Below are 12,780 nucleotides of genomic sequence, written 5' to 3'. Positions count from 1 at the left end.
CTGAATTTGGTAATGTTTTTTGATGTCCAAATTGCCATGATGGCCTCACATAGTTAGAATAGTTTATCCATTCATTTTTACATTACTAATTGTGCATTTTGGCTGACAATGTTTCATACATCATGGTTAGTTTCCCATCTTGCTTGAAAATTGGAAGTGACAGTCCTTTTGGAATGTTGTTTTTGACACACTTCCATGTAAGGTTGTGTCCCCAGAGTACTAAGAAGACAAGTAGTCATCACTCTTATATTTTGATGGGGGCAGGGGAAACAGACACAATTTGAGAATAAAAAGTACCTAGGAATCAGAATTTGCTTTTCAATCAGTTTTAGTGTGAATTGCACGTCTATTAGAATATCCTGTTCACGCACTCTCAAGATTTCAAGGAGGGACAATTGTCACCTTTGAAAAATTGAAATGACCAATGGACTTCCCTCAGATATTTTGGTTGTTTGTTTGTGGCATTTGGTCATGCCATTGTAAATCTTTTTTTTTTTTTTTTTTTGGAATCACTGGGTGATGAGAATCCCCAGGCTGGAGAACTGGATACCGCGGAGAATTGGGGTGGCTAAAGTGGCAGGCACTGCAGCCCACGGGAAAGCAGCATCCAGGATTATCTCTGGTGTGACCCAGGTGCTGGGTGAGGCAGCCAGCCCAACAGCTTATTATGTGTGTGGAAGGGTGACCACAGGCCTGGTCGTGGACTCCAATGTCTAGGAAACAGGCACAGGCCAGGGAGCACCTTACATGTTTACCGCTGTGGTGTGTGGGACCTTCATCCCCCACTGGGTGTCCCACTTCTTCCTGCAGTACCAGGTCCTGTTCCATTCTTTCTGGAGGCTTCAGAAGGCTTTCCTCTCTGACTCCCGGCATGTTCGCCTGGATGCTGCAGGACCCCAGATCTGCGCATTTCCCAAGTCTCTACAGTGCCAGATGCCCCACTGTGACAAGGAGGATGACCAAAAGTAGGGGATTAGCACCGTGGAGAAAAGAAAAAAGGCAGGAGAGTTGCTGTAGGGAGGAGGCCTGATGTGACTGCTTCTAGTCTGGGGCTGCTGGTGTCACGTGGGGTTAGGGCTGGTTGCTGCCAGGGTTAGGGGATCCGCTGTGCTGAAGATTCTCACTGTTTCTACCCGTTCCCTGTCGGGGATGCCTGGGTAAGCTGCCGGAGTGCTAATTCCACATCCAGAACAAAGACTGAGGACCCTGGTGCGGGCTCCAGCCTGCAGGACACAAGCATGAGCCACGGAGCACCCTATATGTCGAAGTTGTTGCGGGCTGCTCCTGCCTCCCCCATGGGCTCCTGACTTCTTCCTGGAGTGCGGGAGTTTTGTGCTTCTCATTCTGGAGGTGGCAGATGACTTCTCCTGGACTTCCTACTTGTTTACCTGACCCCTGTAAGGCCTGAGTTCAGCGGGGTTCCAGGGTCTCCGTGGTGTCAGGCGCCACATTGTGACAACAGGGACGATGACCAAAAGTATCCCTGTGGTAGAGGAAGAAGAATAAAAGGAGGAGTGGAGCTGCAGGGTGGAGGCTTGACAGGATCACCTCCAGCCTGGGGCTGCTGGATTGGTGAGGTCGGGGCTGGTTGCTGCCTGGGCGAGGTGATAAACCATAATGAAGAATGCCATTATCGCCACTTTCAACTAGTGGTGCCTGGGCATATCTGAAAACCTTGGGAAAATGTTCATGTTTTCGGGGCTTAAGAAAGGGAATAAGTGGCAGGTGCACAGGCTGTTCCAGGCCTCCCAGCAGCATCACAGAACCAGCACCGACTGCCACCTGGACCGCAGCCTGGGCTTGCAGCTTTGGTTTAGGGCAGCCATGACAGCTCAGCCCTCGCTGCCACAGCGCACTTTGGATTCGCTTCTCCTCTGGCTGTGCTGGAGTTTAGGTCTCCTGGTCTCTGATCTGCCCAGTAAGAGTGGAGGGATGGAGAGGTGAGGGAGTGGAGTCAGGAGCCTTTTTCCAGTGCTGGGCATAGTGAGAAGTCAGAAGACAGGTTATGATCTGGTTATGCTTAAAGGGGAGAGGTCAAAGCCCAGGACATTCTGCTTTTCTAGGGGACGTACATTTCAAGCCTTATTTGGTCTCCACTGGCCTTTGCTTCCAAGCACGGAAGAGTTGGGGCTGTGTTACATGAATATCTGAAGAGATCCTAACCCTTGCCCCGAACGACTGAGAGACTTATAGCTCTAGCCCAGCACCTCGGTAATGTGACACTTTTGCTACCTGTGCCCTCCCTACCTAATGGATTGTGACATACCACTGGGCCAAGCACCCAGGTAATGTGACTCTCCTTCTTGTGCCCTGCCGACACTGGGCATTGTGATATATCACTGGGCCTAGCACCCAGGTGATGTATCTCCTTTATTGGGACCTGTCGACAGAAATGATTGTGACATATCTCTTGCCCTTCACCCAGGTGATGTGACTCTCTTGCCTTCTGTTCACCCATAGGTAAGATTGACCTCTACCTTGGCCCAGCACACAGGTATCATGATGTCTCTCAGATGTGGAACCACCCAATAGAAGAGATTTTGACTGTCACGCATAGTTTGGCCAAAGTTTAAGGTCCTGAGTCTCCTACTTGTAAAAAGTTACAGAAGATTCTGACACACATACATATATTATGAAGCTTTTGGGTGGTACAGAGAGTTTCATAATACAAACCAGAACACAGGTGATATTGTGACTCTCATAGGCACATACTGCTGAAAATTAGTATTGTCACCCTCATACATGGACAGAGACCACTGGTGAGCTCCTGATTCTCACATGCAGGTAAAGTCCACAGTAGGAATTGTGATTGTCGTGTAAATCTGGCCACAGGTGGGATGGTGACTCATTTTTGGACCCAGCTCACAGGCCCAGTAATGACTCTAATACCTGGACCCAGCCAATAAAATAGATGTTTGCTTTAGTAACTAGGCTTAGGGCAACAGGTAATGTTCTGAGTTTCTTACTTGTACAAATGTCACAGAGCCCTACAACACTCAAGCATATTGTACAATGCCTTCAAGTGGTAAAGAGAGTTTCATAATAGGGTCCATCACGAAGAGGAAATTGCGACTCTTGTCTCCACACTAAGCTAACAGTAAGGATTGTCATTCACTTACTTGGCCACAGCTCATAGTTGAGGTTCTGAATTTCACATCTGGAGGCAATTGAAAGTTGCAACTGTGACTCTTACACATGCATCCAAACCACAGGTAAGATAGTGACTTTTGGGTCAAGATTAAACACTGTGACGCTGTGTCTCCTTTATTAGGACACCTTTCTTCAGATGAGGTTGGGGCTCTCATGCACAGATCCAGTCCACTGTTGACATTGTGACTCATGAACTTGGATAGAATTCACAAAAGGTGTTGACTTTCATATTTGGAGCCAGGTCACAAGCAGTATTGTGAATCTCATCCCTGGACATTTCTGCAGGTGTGAGTTTCACACATATCTTTGCCCAGCACCTGGTTGATTTTACTCTTCTGCCTGGGTCCCATCTAAACATGGGATTGTGACCTATATCTAGGCAAAGCACATGAGTGATGTGACTCTCCTGCCTGGGCTATTCTCTCAGAGGAGATTTTGAAATATTTATGCACCAATCACCTAGGGGATGTGACTCTCCTCGCTGCACTGGGCTCAGCCCACAGGGGGAAATGTGACATATCACTGGGTCCATCATTTAGGTGATGTAACTCTCCTCTCCTGCCTGGACCCTATCCCCATTTGGAATTTAGACATATTTCTGGTCCCATCACCTTGTGATGTGACTCTCCTTTTTTACCTTGGACCTGCTTACCTGGGGAATTGGGACATATTACTGGGCCCAGAACCTGGTATATTTGACTGTTTTTCTTTTCCTAGACTCTCCCTAAAGAAGTGATTGTGAGAAATCAGTTGGCCAAACTCCCAGGTGATGTGGCTTTCCTGTCTAAGCAATGCCTGTAGTTGGGATTATGAAATATACCTGGGCCATATTTTCTAGGTGATGTAACTCTCCTGCCTGTGCCCTTCCTCAGAGGGCATTGTGATATATCTCTGCTCCCATCACCTAGGTCATACGACTCTTCTCTTCTTTCCTGGGGTCTATCCACAGGGTAATTTGTGAAATATTTCTAGACCCAGCACCCAGGTAATTTGACTCTCCTGCCTTGATTCTGCCCACAGAAGGCATTGTGACGTATCACTGGGCTCAGCAGCCGGGTGATGTGACTTTCCTGCCAGGGCTCTTCTCTCACAGCATACTGACATATATGTGGTTCACCATTCAGGTGATGTGGCTCTCCTTTTTGGTCCCTGCCCACAGGTGGTATTTTCACACATACCTGGGTCGACTTCACAGGCATAGTGAGGACTATCCTACATGTACACAACCAATGGAAGAGATTTTAACTCTTATAGCTGTACTTATGGCAATGTATCAGGTCTTCAGTCTCCTAGTTTTGGAAACATTGCAAAGTTTTAGGAAGCTTATGGATATGCTATAATGCCCTCTGGTTGTACAGACATTGTCATTACAGGGCCAGTGCACAGCCAACAAATTAAAATTGTCAGTCTCACACATGGACAAAGCCCACTGTTAAGGCCCTGAATCTCACTCATAGACACAGTCCAAGGTTGGAATTTTGACTGTCATATGTGGATCTGGACACAGGTAAAATGTTGACTCATTGCTGGACATAGCTCACAGGCATGGTAATGACTCTAGTGTCTGAATCAGTCAATAAAAAAAGATTTTGAATCTTTTAAAGCATGTTATTTTCCTGAAAAGCAGAAGTGTCAACCGTTGCACACATAAGTAAAATATTTTAACTAGATTTTCTATGGCATAGATCACCTCATAAGAAATTCCAAGTTTCTTCATTTGAAATACTACTCTCTTCAAGAGACAATATTGTAATAATTTGTAAAATGTGATTACTTTTTTACCATTAGAAGATTAATTATGTATTATGCACAAATATCTGAAATACTTCACTGAAGTAAATAGTATATGGTCAGAATTATTGTTTTCTTTCACATAAAACTAATACGGGTAAAATTATTTTCCTGAATTAAGATATTTTGGCTTCAATTGCCATTCTACCTCACTAGAACTTCCTTAACTCCATAAAATGTTATCATTTGAATTTTTTGTTTAATTCAGAATTTATTGAAAAGAGATTTTTTTAAAGAGTTATAATATTTTTATTGCAATTGAGGACATTTTCAATAAATGTCTTAAACTTGAGACCCTGGCTAAGTATTCCTTCTGTACTAGAAATCAGATTTCTCTGGCTCAACTCCATTGCCTGCAATAATATTTATGAAAACTACAAATACCAGCACACTATTTCAACACTCTGCTCAGTTGTTCAAATCTAAGTATCTCATTAGCTGTGAAATGAACCAAATGTAAATGCTGAATATGTAGTACAAATCAAGAGATTCTTTACAGAAAAAAAATAAAAGACTAATTTTCTACAATATGTCACCTGTTCATTAGTTAATCAATAGTACTCTTTAGGCTGTTTCAAGTTCAAGAGGTTCTTTTATGTAGGTTCTAAAAGGCATAAACAAAGATGCATATAGTCAGATTTATTTTTATAAACTTTTGATGCTCCTTTTGCTGTGCGTCTTACTTTGAATATGTGGAGACAAAGACAAATGTACATTTAAGTCATTAGTGGTTGTAGGAGTTTTGCCTATATAACTTTTTGTTTATAAGGATGTCATAAATGACAAGATAAAATCATGAAGCTTGATAAACTGATCTGTGCCCTGTAAACTTTAGTCCACTTACTGTACAGCTTGATTCAGTCACTATTTATTAGTTTAAAACATGGTTTTAAAAGCCGCAAACCAAACTTTATTACACACTGTGAATCAGAAATGGGAAAACTGTGCCACAGTTCTTTTGTGCTGCAGACTTTTTTGGGGAGAACAGTTCTGCAAAAATTAAAATAAATGAGTTTCCAAACTCTATTTTTAAAAAAGCTTGAGATTTCTCCTATGATTAACCTTCACCCTACAGTCCCTTTTACCCAAGGCATGGTCCCTAGATCATCTTTTTAAGGTTTAGTGTCTGGGAAATTTTCAGCAAACCCCTCTCATGCTTTTGTCCAGGTTGTCTGTTTTTGTTTTGGAAAAGGTGAATATCTTCAATTGAGGATGGATTGCCTGTCCCCAAGCCTATGTGTGTTCCCTGAAGCTGAAGTTGTCATTCCCCCACCATCCTTCCCCAGGCCATCTCATTTTTTCCAACCCATCTTCTTCAACATCTTTTGACCTTTGTTGCTGTCAGTAGTTTCAGAATGGATAGATGCAGGAGCATCATCTCTTTAGAAAGTTTCTTCACTTCCAATCTACTCCCTACGTTTTCCAGCTCTATCTTTATATTATAGATCCTTCAATGTCTATTCATCTTCATAGTCTATATTCTGTAAACCGTATTTTACTTGTATTTTCTTTAATTATTTTCTTATTTCCAACTCTTTATTCTCCTTACTTAGTGTTGAACCAATAAGCAATTCATCTTTCTTATCAAGGTGAAGGTGAGCTCTAACCTGCCCTGGGTCACAGCCATCACAGCTATCACTACCAGGGTGAATGTGAAAAGGTAACACAGTCTCTCCAATTTTCACTTCATGTCTATGCTCAAGTACACAGGGTCACATTTAGTTTTCAGCTAAACAATCCGTTTCCCATTAATAATTGTTCCATTTTGACTGCTTTGATCTACAAGACATAACTTTGAAAGTCATGGTCAAAATAAATGTCTGCATGAAACTTACTGATGCCACCTTCAGGGATTCAAAGAGTATGCTCCAGATCATTTTCTAGTCCAATTGTAGCAGGTTTTTCATTGGTAATGATAGTGATCCTGTCTGCAACAAGGATGATCTAATGACAATTACCTTAATACAGAGGAGCCAATGTTTTTTCCCATTTTCCTCCTCAGTGTCTTCTGCAGTTACATTGTCTTAACTGGTAATGTGAGGAGGGCTACGCTGGGCCTTGCTGGACACCCGTGGAGCCAGATACCATGGGAGTGCAGGCGGTGAAAGGCAGCCTCGCCCAGGCTGGCTGCTGTGACCCCCTCCAGGACGCCCTGACATGCGTTGCCAGGAGCCAAATGGGGCTGTGGGCAATGTGCAAGGGGATGGCTGATGGCCCTGCTCGATCTGTGCAGCTGGAAACCAGAAAATTCCTGGGAACTATTACATCTTCCCCAGGTATAGGAATGGCTGGAGGAGCATTGAAGAAGTCAAGGGGCCAGAAGTGCTCGGGCTGTTCCCGGGTTGAGCCAGAAACAGTGGTCAATAGAGTTTTAAATAAAGTTTACCTGTGGCTAGATAGGACCTGCCGATTACTCTTATTTTTTTTTCCAAATTTATTGAACTACGATTTACACATTGAAACGTGTATATATTTAGGGTATACAATAGAGTGCTTTGAGATATATATACATCTTTAAATTATCTCAATGAAGTTGGTTAACATATCTATCTCCTCACATAATTGCTTTATAGTTTTCTGTGTGTGTGGTGAAAGCACCTGAGATCCACTTTTGAAACAAATTCCAAGTACATATTATTATTCACTGTAGTCACCATTGTGCATATTAGGTCCCCAGCAGTTTTTCATTATATAGTTGAAGGTGTGCACCGTTTGATGGATATCTTCCCACTTTCCCACTTCTTAGCCCATGGTAACAACAATTCTACTTTCTTTTTCTTTTCTTCTTTTCTTTTTTTTCTTCTTTTTTCTTTCTTTCCCTCTCTCTTTCTTCTCTTTCTCTCTTTCTGTCTTATTCCACATAAAAATCAGATCATGTAGTATTTGTCTGTGTATTTCACTTAGTATCATGTCTTCAAGGTTCATCAATATTTTTGTAAAGGAAAGAATTTCATTCTTTATTAAAGCTGAATTATCTCTCTCTCACAGTTTATTCATTTATTTGTGTCAGAGGAGTGCCAGTGCCCTTGATGATACTGATTTCATGTCCCTTGGCTGCACACTCCGAATTGGGATCAGTGGTACTTCTAGTTTAAAAATTTTAAGGAAACTCCTACTGTGTTTTTTTTATAATGGCTGCCCAGTGGATATGCTCAGCAACAATGTACAAATATTCTCTTTTCTTTGCACCCTAACACTTTTTATCTTTTGACTTTTTGATAACAACTATCCTTACACCACGATAAAATGATATCTTATCGTGATTTTGATTTCAATTACTCTGATAATTAGTGATGTTGAGCATCTTTTTAATATACATGCTGGCCATTTTATGTCTTTGGAAAAATGGCTATTTAGATGTTTTGCCCAATTCACCAGGGTATTGGCTTTTGTTTTGTTCTGCCATGTGTTTTCTTTTTTCCTTTTTTGTATTGATTAATATTATGTATATTTTGGATAGTAACATATTATCCTACATATGGTTTACAAATACTTTCTCCCATCCCTTACATTGCCTTTATATTTTGTTGATTGTTTCAATTAATGTGTAGAAACTTTTTACTTGGACATAGTTCTCCTTTTTTTGCTTTTGTTGCTTGTGTTCTTTGTGTAGAATCCAAAATATGATTGCCATGACCAGTGTCAATGACCTTTTTTCCTATTTTTTGGAAGATTCATGATTTCAGTTCTTACATTTAAGTCTTTATTTTAAACTCATTTTTCTGATGATATAAGAGAAAGGTTCACTTTTTGTGTGTGCATATCTAGTTTTTTCTACACCATTTCTTGATGTGTCTATCTTTTTCAAATTCTGTGGGATCAGGTGGCTGTATATGTGTGAGTTAATTTCTGGGTCCTCTATTCTGTTCCGTTGTTTTTTTAGGTAGGTACTATACTATTTTGATGACTATAGCTTTGTAATATAGTTTGTAATCAGGAAGTTTGAGGTTTTCAGAGTTTTTTTTTTCTCAGTATTTGACTATTTGGGGTCTCTTGTGGCTTCATACTAATTTTATGATTGTTTGTTCTATATTTGTTTTAATGGCATTAAAATGTTGATAAAAATATCTTTAACTCTGTAGATGACTTTGTAGTATGGAAATTTTATTAACATTAATTTTTAGAATCCATGAACACAAGATATTGTTCCTATTTTGTATTCTTCAATTTTTTTATCAATGTTTTATAGTTTTCAGTATGCAGATCTTTCATATTCTTGGTTAAACTCACTCTATTTAACGAATTACTTCATTCTATTTGATAATATTTTAAATGGAATTGTTTTCCTCATTCCTTTTTCAGATATTTTGTTGTTAGTGTATAAAAATGCAACAAATTTTCATGTTAATATTGTATCCTGCAACTTTACTGAACTAGTTTGTCAGCTATAACAAGGTTTTGGAACAGGAATTAAAAGATATTAAAGAGTGTGTAAGCAGAAACTCAGTTGTATGTAAGAAAACCCAACTCCCCCAGAGAAAGAGAAAGAGAAAGAGCTGGAGTCCTCCTTTAAAAACTAACTGCCTGTTTTTCTGTGGCTAGTGAGTCTTGTCTCTCCTCCCTTCCCAGGCATGGTGAAGACCCTGTTTCCCTAGCTGTGCAGCTGCAAGGTCACTAGACAGATAAACTTAAGTCGCAAAACTTGTTTTTCCTTGAAAAGTAAGAAATGATGTAATGCCTGTCTCAATTGAATAACTGTCTTTGTTTCTTGCTTCTGTAGTATGACTCCCCCTGCACAGATCTCCCTCCACCCATGAAATGCTTAAAAGGTAACTTAACTCTTGGTTCAGGGCTCAGTGCTTTGGATGTTAATCTAACTGTGTTGGTGCACCTAAATAATTAATAAATATCCCCCTGAACCCCATCCATCGGTCTTTCTGATTCCTTAAAAATCCTGCTACATTCCTGGGGGCCCACCTGAGATTGGAGGTGACTGATTTACTGTCTCCTTTGCCTGCAGGACTAGAGCCCTGGGGCTGGGGGAGACCAGGCATCCAAGGTGCACTGTGGAGGAGCTTCACCCGGATGGAAAGTGGCTCTCCCCGGGTCCTGGCACCCTGCCCAGCAGTATGATGGAACCAGGGATGGGGTTGCAGGGCAATACCAGCACTTCAGGAACCACGGTAAGGAGCAAGGGCCCAAGGCAGGGAAGACTGTCCCATAAGGATGAAGAGGAGCTTGATCACCTCCTGGTGAATGACCACTAATCCAGTCCAGAGCAGCTGGGGGGCGACAGGAGTGGCTTCCCAATTTGGATGATCCTTGTGTTCCCACTAATGAAGTGAAAGTGCTTCACTAGATCTGGAGACAGGAACTGGAAAAAAGGAGGAAATTGGCCAATAGAGCAGCAAATGGAGCAAGGGTAGAGCTTGCTGGCAGTGTGGCAAGAGCGGCTTGCCACCCCAACTAGGAGTGTGTGGGTGTGTGTAAACGCACCCAGGACATGAGAGAGGCTCATTTCATCTGAGGAGGAGTCCTGGGGCAGGGAAGGTGTGTGAAAGTGTGTGAAAGAGACAATCTCGAGATAGGCCAATGTGGGGAGTGATGTGGGGAGGCACAGGTCCCTTAGTGTGAACTGTGTGCTCTGAGGTAAGTGCAGGGGGAATCAGACCTAGGATGCTGCATGCAGCTGGTAGGGCCAGAGCCACAGCCATAGCAGGCTGTGACAGGGGAAGGCACGTTCCTGGCTAAGCAGCGTCTGGAACTCCCATAATAGGACCTGGTCTGGTGGAGCTGATAGTGAAAATGAGAGTGAAAGTGTGCTGCAAGGGAGGAAATGGGAGGAAAAGCATCAAAACTGACTCCTTTGGAATGCATAATAAAGAATTTTAAAAAAGGGTTTAGAGGTAATTATGGGATAAAACTGGATGTTCAAAAGTTATGGACATACTGTGAATTAGAATAGCCCTCTTTTAGTGTTGGATGGCTGGCCAAAGGCACTATAGATAGAGAAATTGGCCCTGTGTTTTAAGGTGGTGACTAGGGTCAGAGGACAGCCAGGGCATTCAGACCTAGAGTTTTTGTTGACTCATTGCTAAATGAATGCAGCCCTGCCTAGCAGTTTATTGTAGAACACTCGCAGCTCATGCTGAGAGAAATCAGCTGTGCTGGCAGCTACAGAGTTAAAGAGAAAGTCACAGAGACTTGTAGCCCCACCAAGCCAAAAGTAAAAGTAAAAATCAGCTGCCCTGGAAGTTATAGAGACAAAAGAAAATCCCAGGAAAGACAGAAAAACCAGTTTTGCAAGAACCACAGGAGGGAATAGAGACCCCTCCTCCCTACATTTCAATCTATCCCCCTTTACCAAGGTTAACTGCCCCTAAGGAGTTAAATTCAGACAGATACAGGCTTCTAGTCTCACCAGGGAAGGAGAAGTCAGAGCTCTGGGAAGTTAAAGTGAAAGGCTTGAAAAGTCAGGCAGGCTGTCTCAGGTCTGGCTGTGCCCAAGTTATGCTTATGCCTCTTAAGAGGACAAGAGGATCACCACTAGGGCCCAGATAATGCAGTCCAGCTTCAGCACCTACAAAGGTGCTGAGAAGCACTTCTGCAAAGGCTAAAGGATGGTAAAAGAAAAAGGCAATGAATACAAAAAAATCTCAGAGGTGCTCCAGGATGCAGATAAAAGCACCAGCTAGCTTTATGAAAGACTGTGTGAGGCATTTTGGCTGTACACTCCATTTAACCCTGGGGTTGCCAAAAATCAGTGCACAGGGAATACGGCATTTGTAAGGTAGGCCCAAGGAGATATCAGGCATAAATTGCAGAAGTTAGAAGCTCCATAGGCATGAATGCTACTCAGCTTATTAAAGTGGCTACCAAGGTATACATTAACTGAGATCAAGGGGCAAAGAAGGAGGCTGATTGAGGCTTAAGAAAGGCTAATTTACTAGCAGCAGCCCTTACATGAAGAGAAACTGGCTTTGCAAGGAGGCATGGATGCTGGCGTTAATGCAGTCCCGGAAAAGGCTAGTCTGGACAGGAGTTTGAAAGCTGGCCAAGGCTAGGGAGAGATTAATGTGCACGATGCAAAAGGAAAGGACATTGGAAGGATGAATATCAAAAGAATAAGGAGAATGATCAGGGCCATGGTATGAAAAAAACCACTGGCCAAGGGCTATTGCACTCAGGAGAAACCCGAGACCCCCTGCACCTGCGGTGGAAGGCAGGATATAAAGTGTCAGGAAAAAAACTCAAATCTGCTCTAAAAGTGTCCAGTACTTAAGCTTTTATATAAGCCAAGAGGAAAGATTGCTTAACAGTGAACAAAAGCAGGCTGTCTGTGCACTGCCTACTACAACCAAACACCTGGTATGAAATAAGACAGTTCCTAAGGGCAGCAAGATTCTGCCACATTTAAATCCCAAATTTCTTGCTCGTGGCTAAGCCATTATATGAAGCCACAAAGGGGAAGAAAAAAGGAGGCCCTCCTCTAGGAGGCCAACCAGGAGCATGCTTTTAAAGAAATCAAAGAAACCTTGACTAAGGCCCCAGCTTTAGGACTGCCAGATTGAACTAACTAAGCGTTTCTTCTTGTATGTCCAGAAGTGAAAGGCAGGCCACAGGGGTTCTAACTCAAGCCATAAGGTCATGGCATTGCCCAGTGACATACTTATCCAGGCAATTAAATTCTGTGGCACTTGGGTGTCCTCCTTGTTTTAAAGCACTAGCTGCCACTGCCCTACTGGCACAGAAAGCTAATTAACTGACTTTAGAGACCATGAATACCCTAAACCTGGATATCTTGCTCCTCACCGTGTCACGTTGGAGACTCCGTGGGGAGAGAGAATAAGCCAGAAAAGAAGTAAAGTGTGGGAGTGGCAACAGGACTGCTTCCTGGCA

General features: G+C 42.5%; 1 pseudogene; it reads right to left on the bottom strand.

Annotated features, from left to right (window-relative positions):
- Positions 1-1,061: 1,061 nt before the first annotated feature.
- LOC115931707 (angiogenic factor with G patch and FHA domains 1-like) lies at positions 1,062-8,260 on the bottom strand (annotated as a pseudogene).
- Between the last annotated feature and the right edge of the window lie 4,520 nt (positions 8,261-12,780).

The sequence above is a fragment of the Gorilla gorilla genome, chromosome 18, assembly GCF_029281585.2.
Source record: "Gorilla gorilla gorilla isolate KB3781 chromosome 18, NHGRI_mGorGor1-v2.1_pri, whole genome shotgun sequence".
NCBI classification, from domain to species: Eukaryota; Metazoa; Chordata; class Mammalia; order Primates; family Hominidae; genus Gorilla; species Gorilla gorilla.
This window is presented reverse-complemented; position numbering and strand designations above follow the sequence as displayed.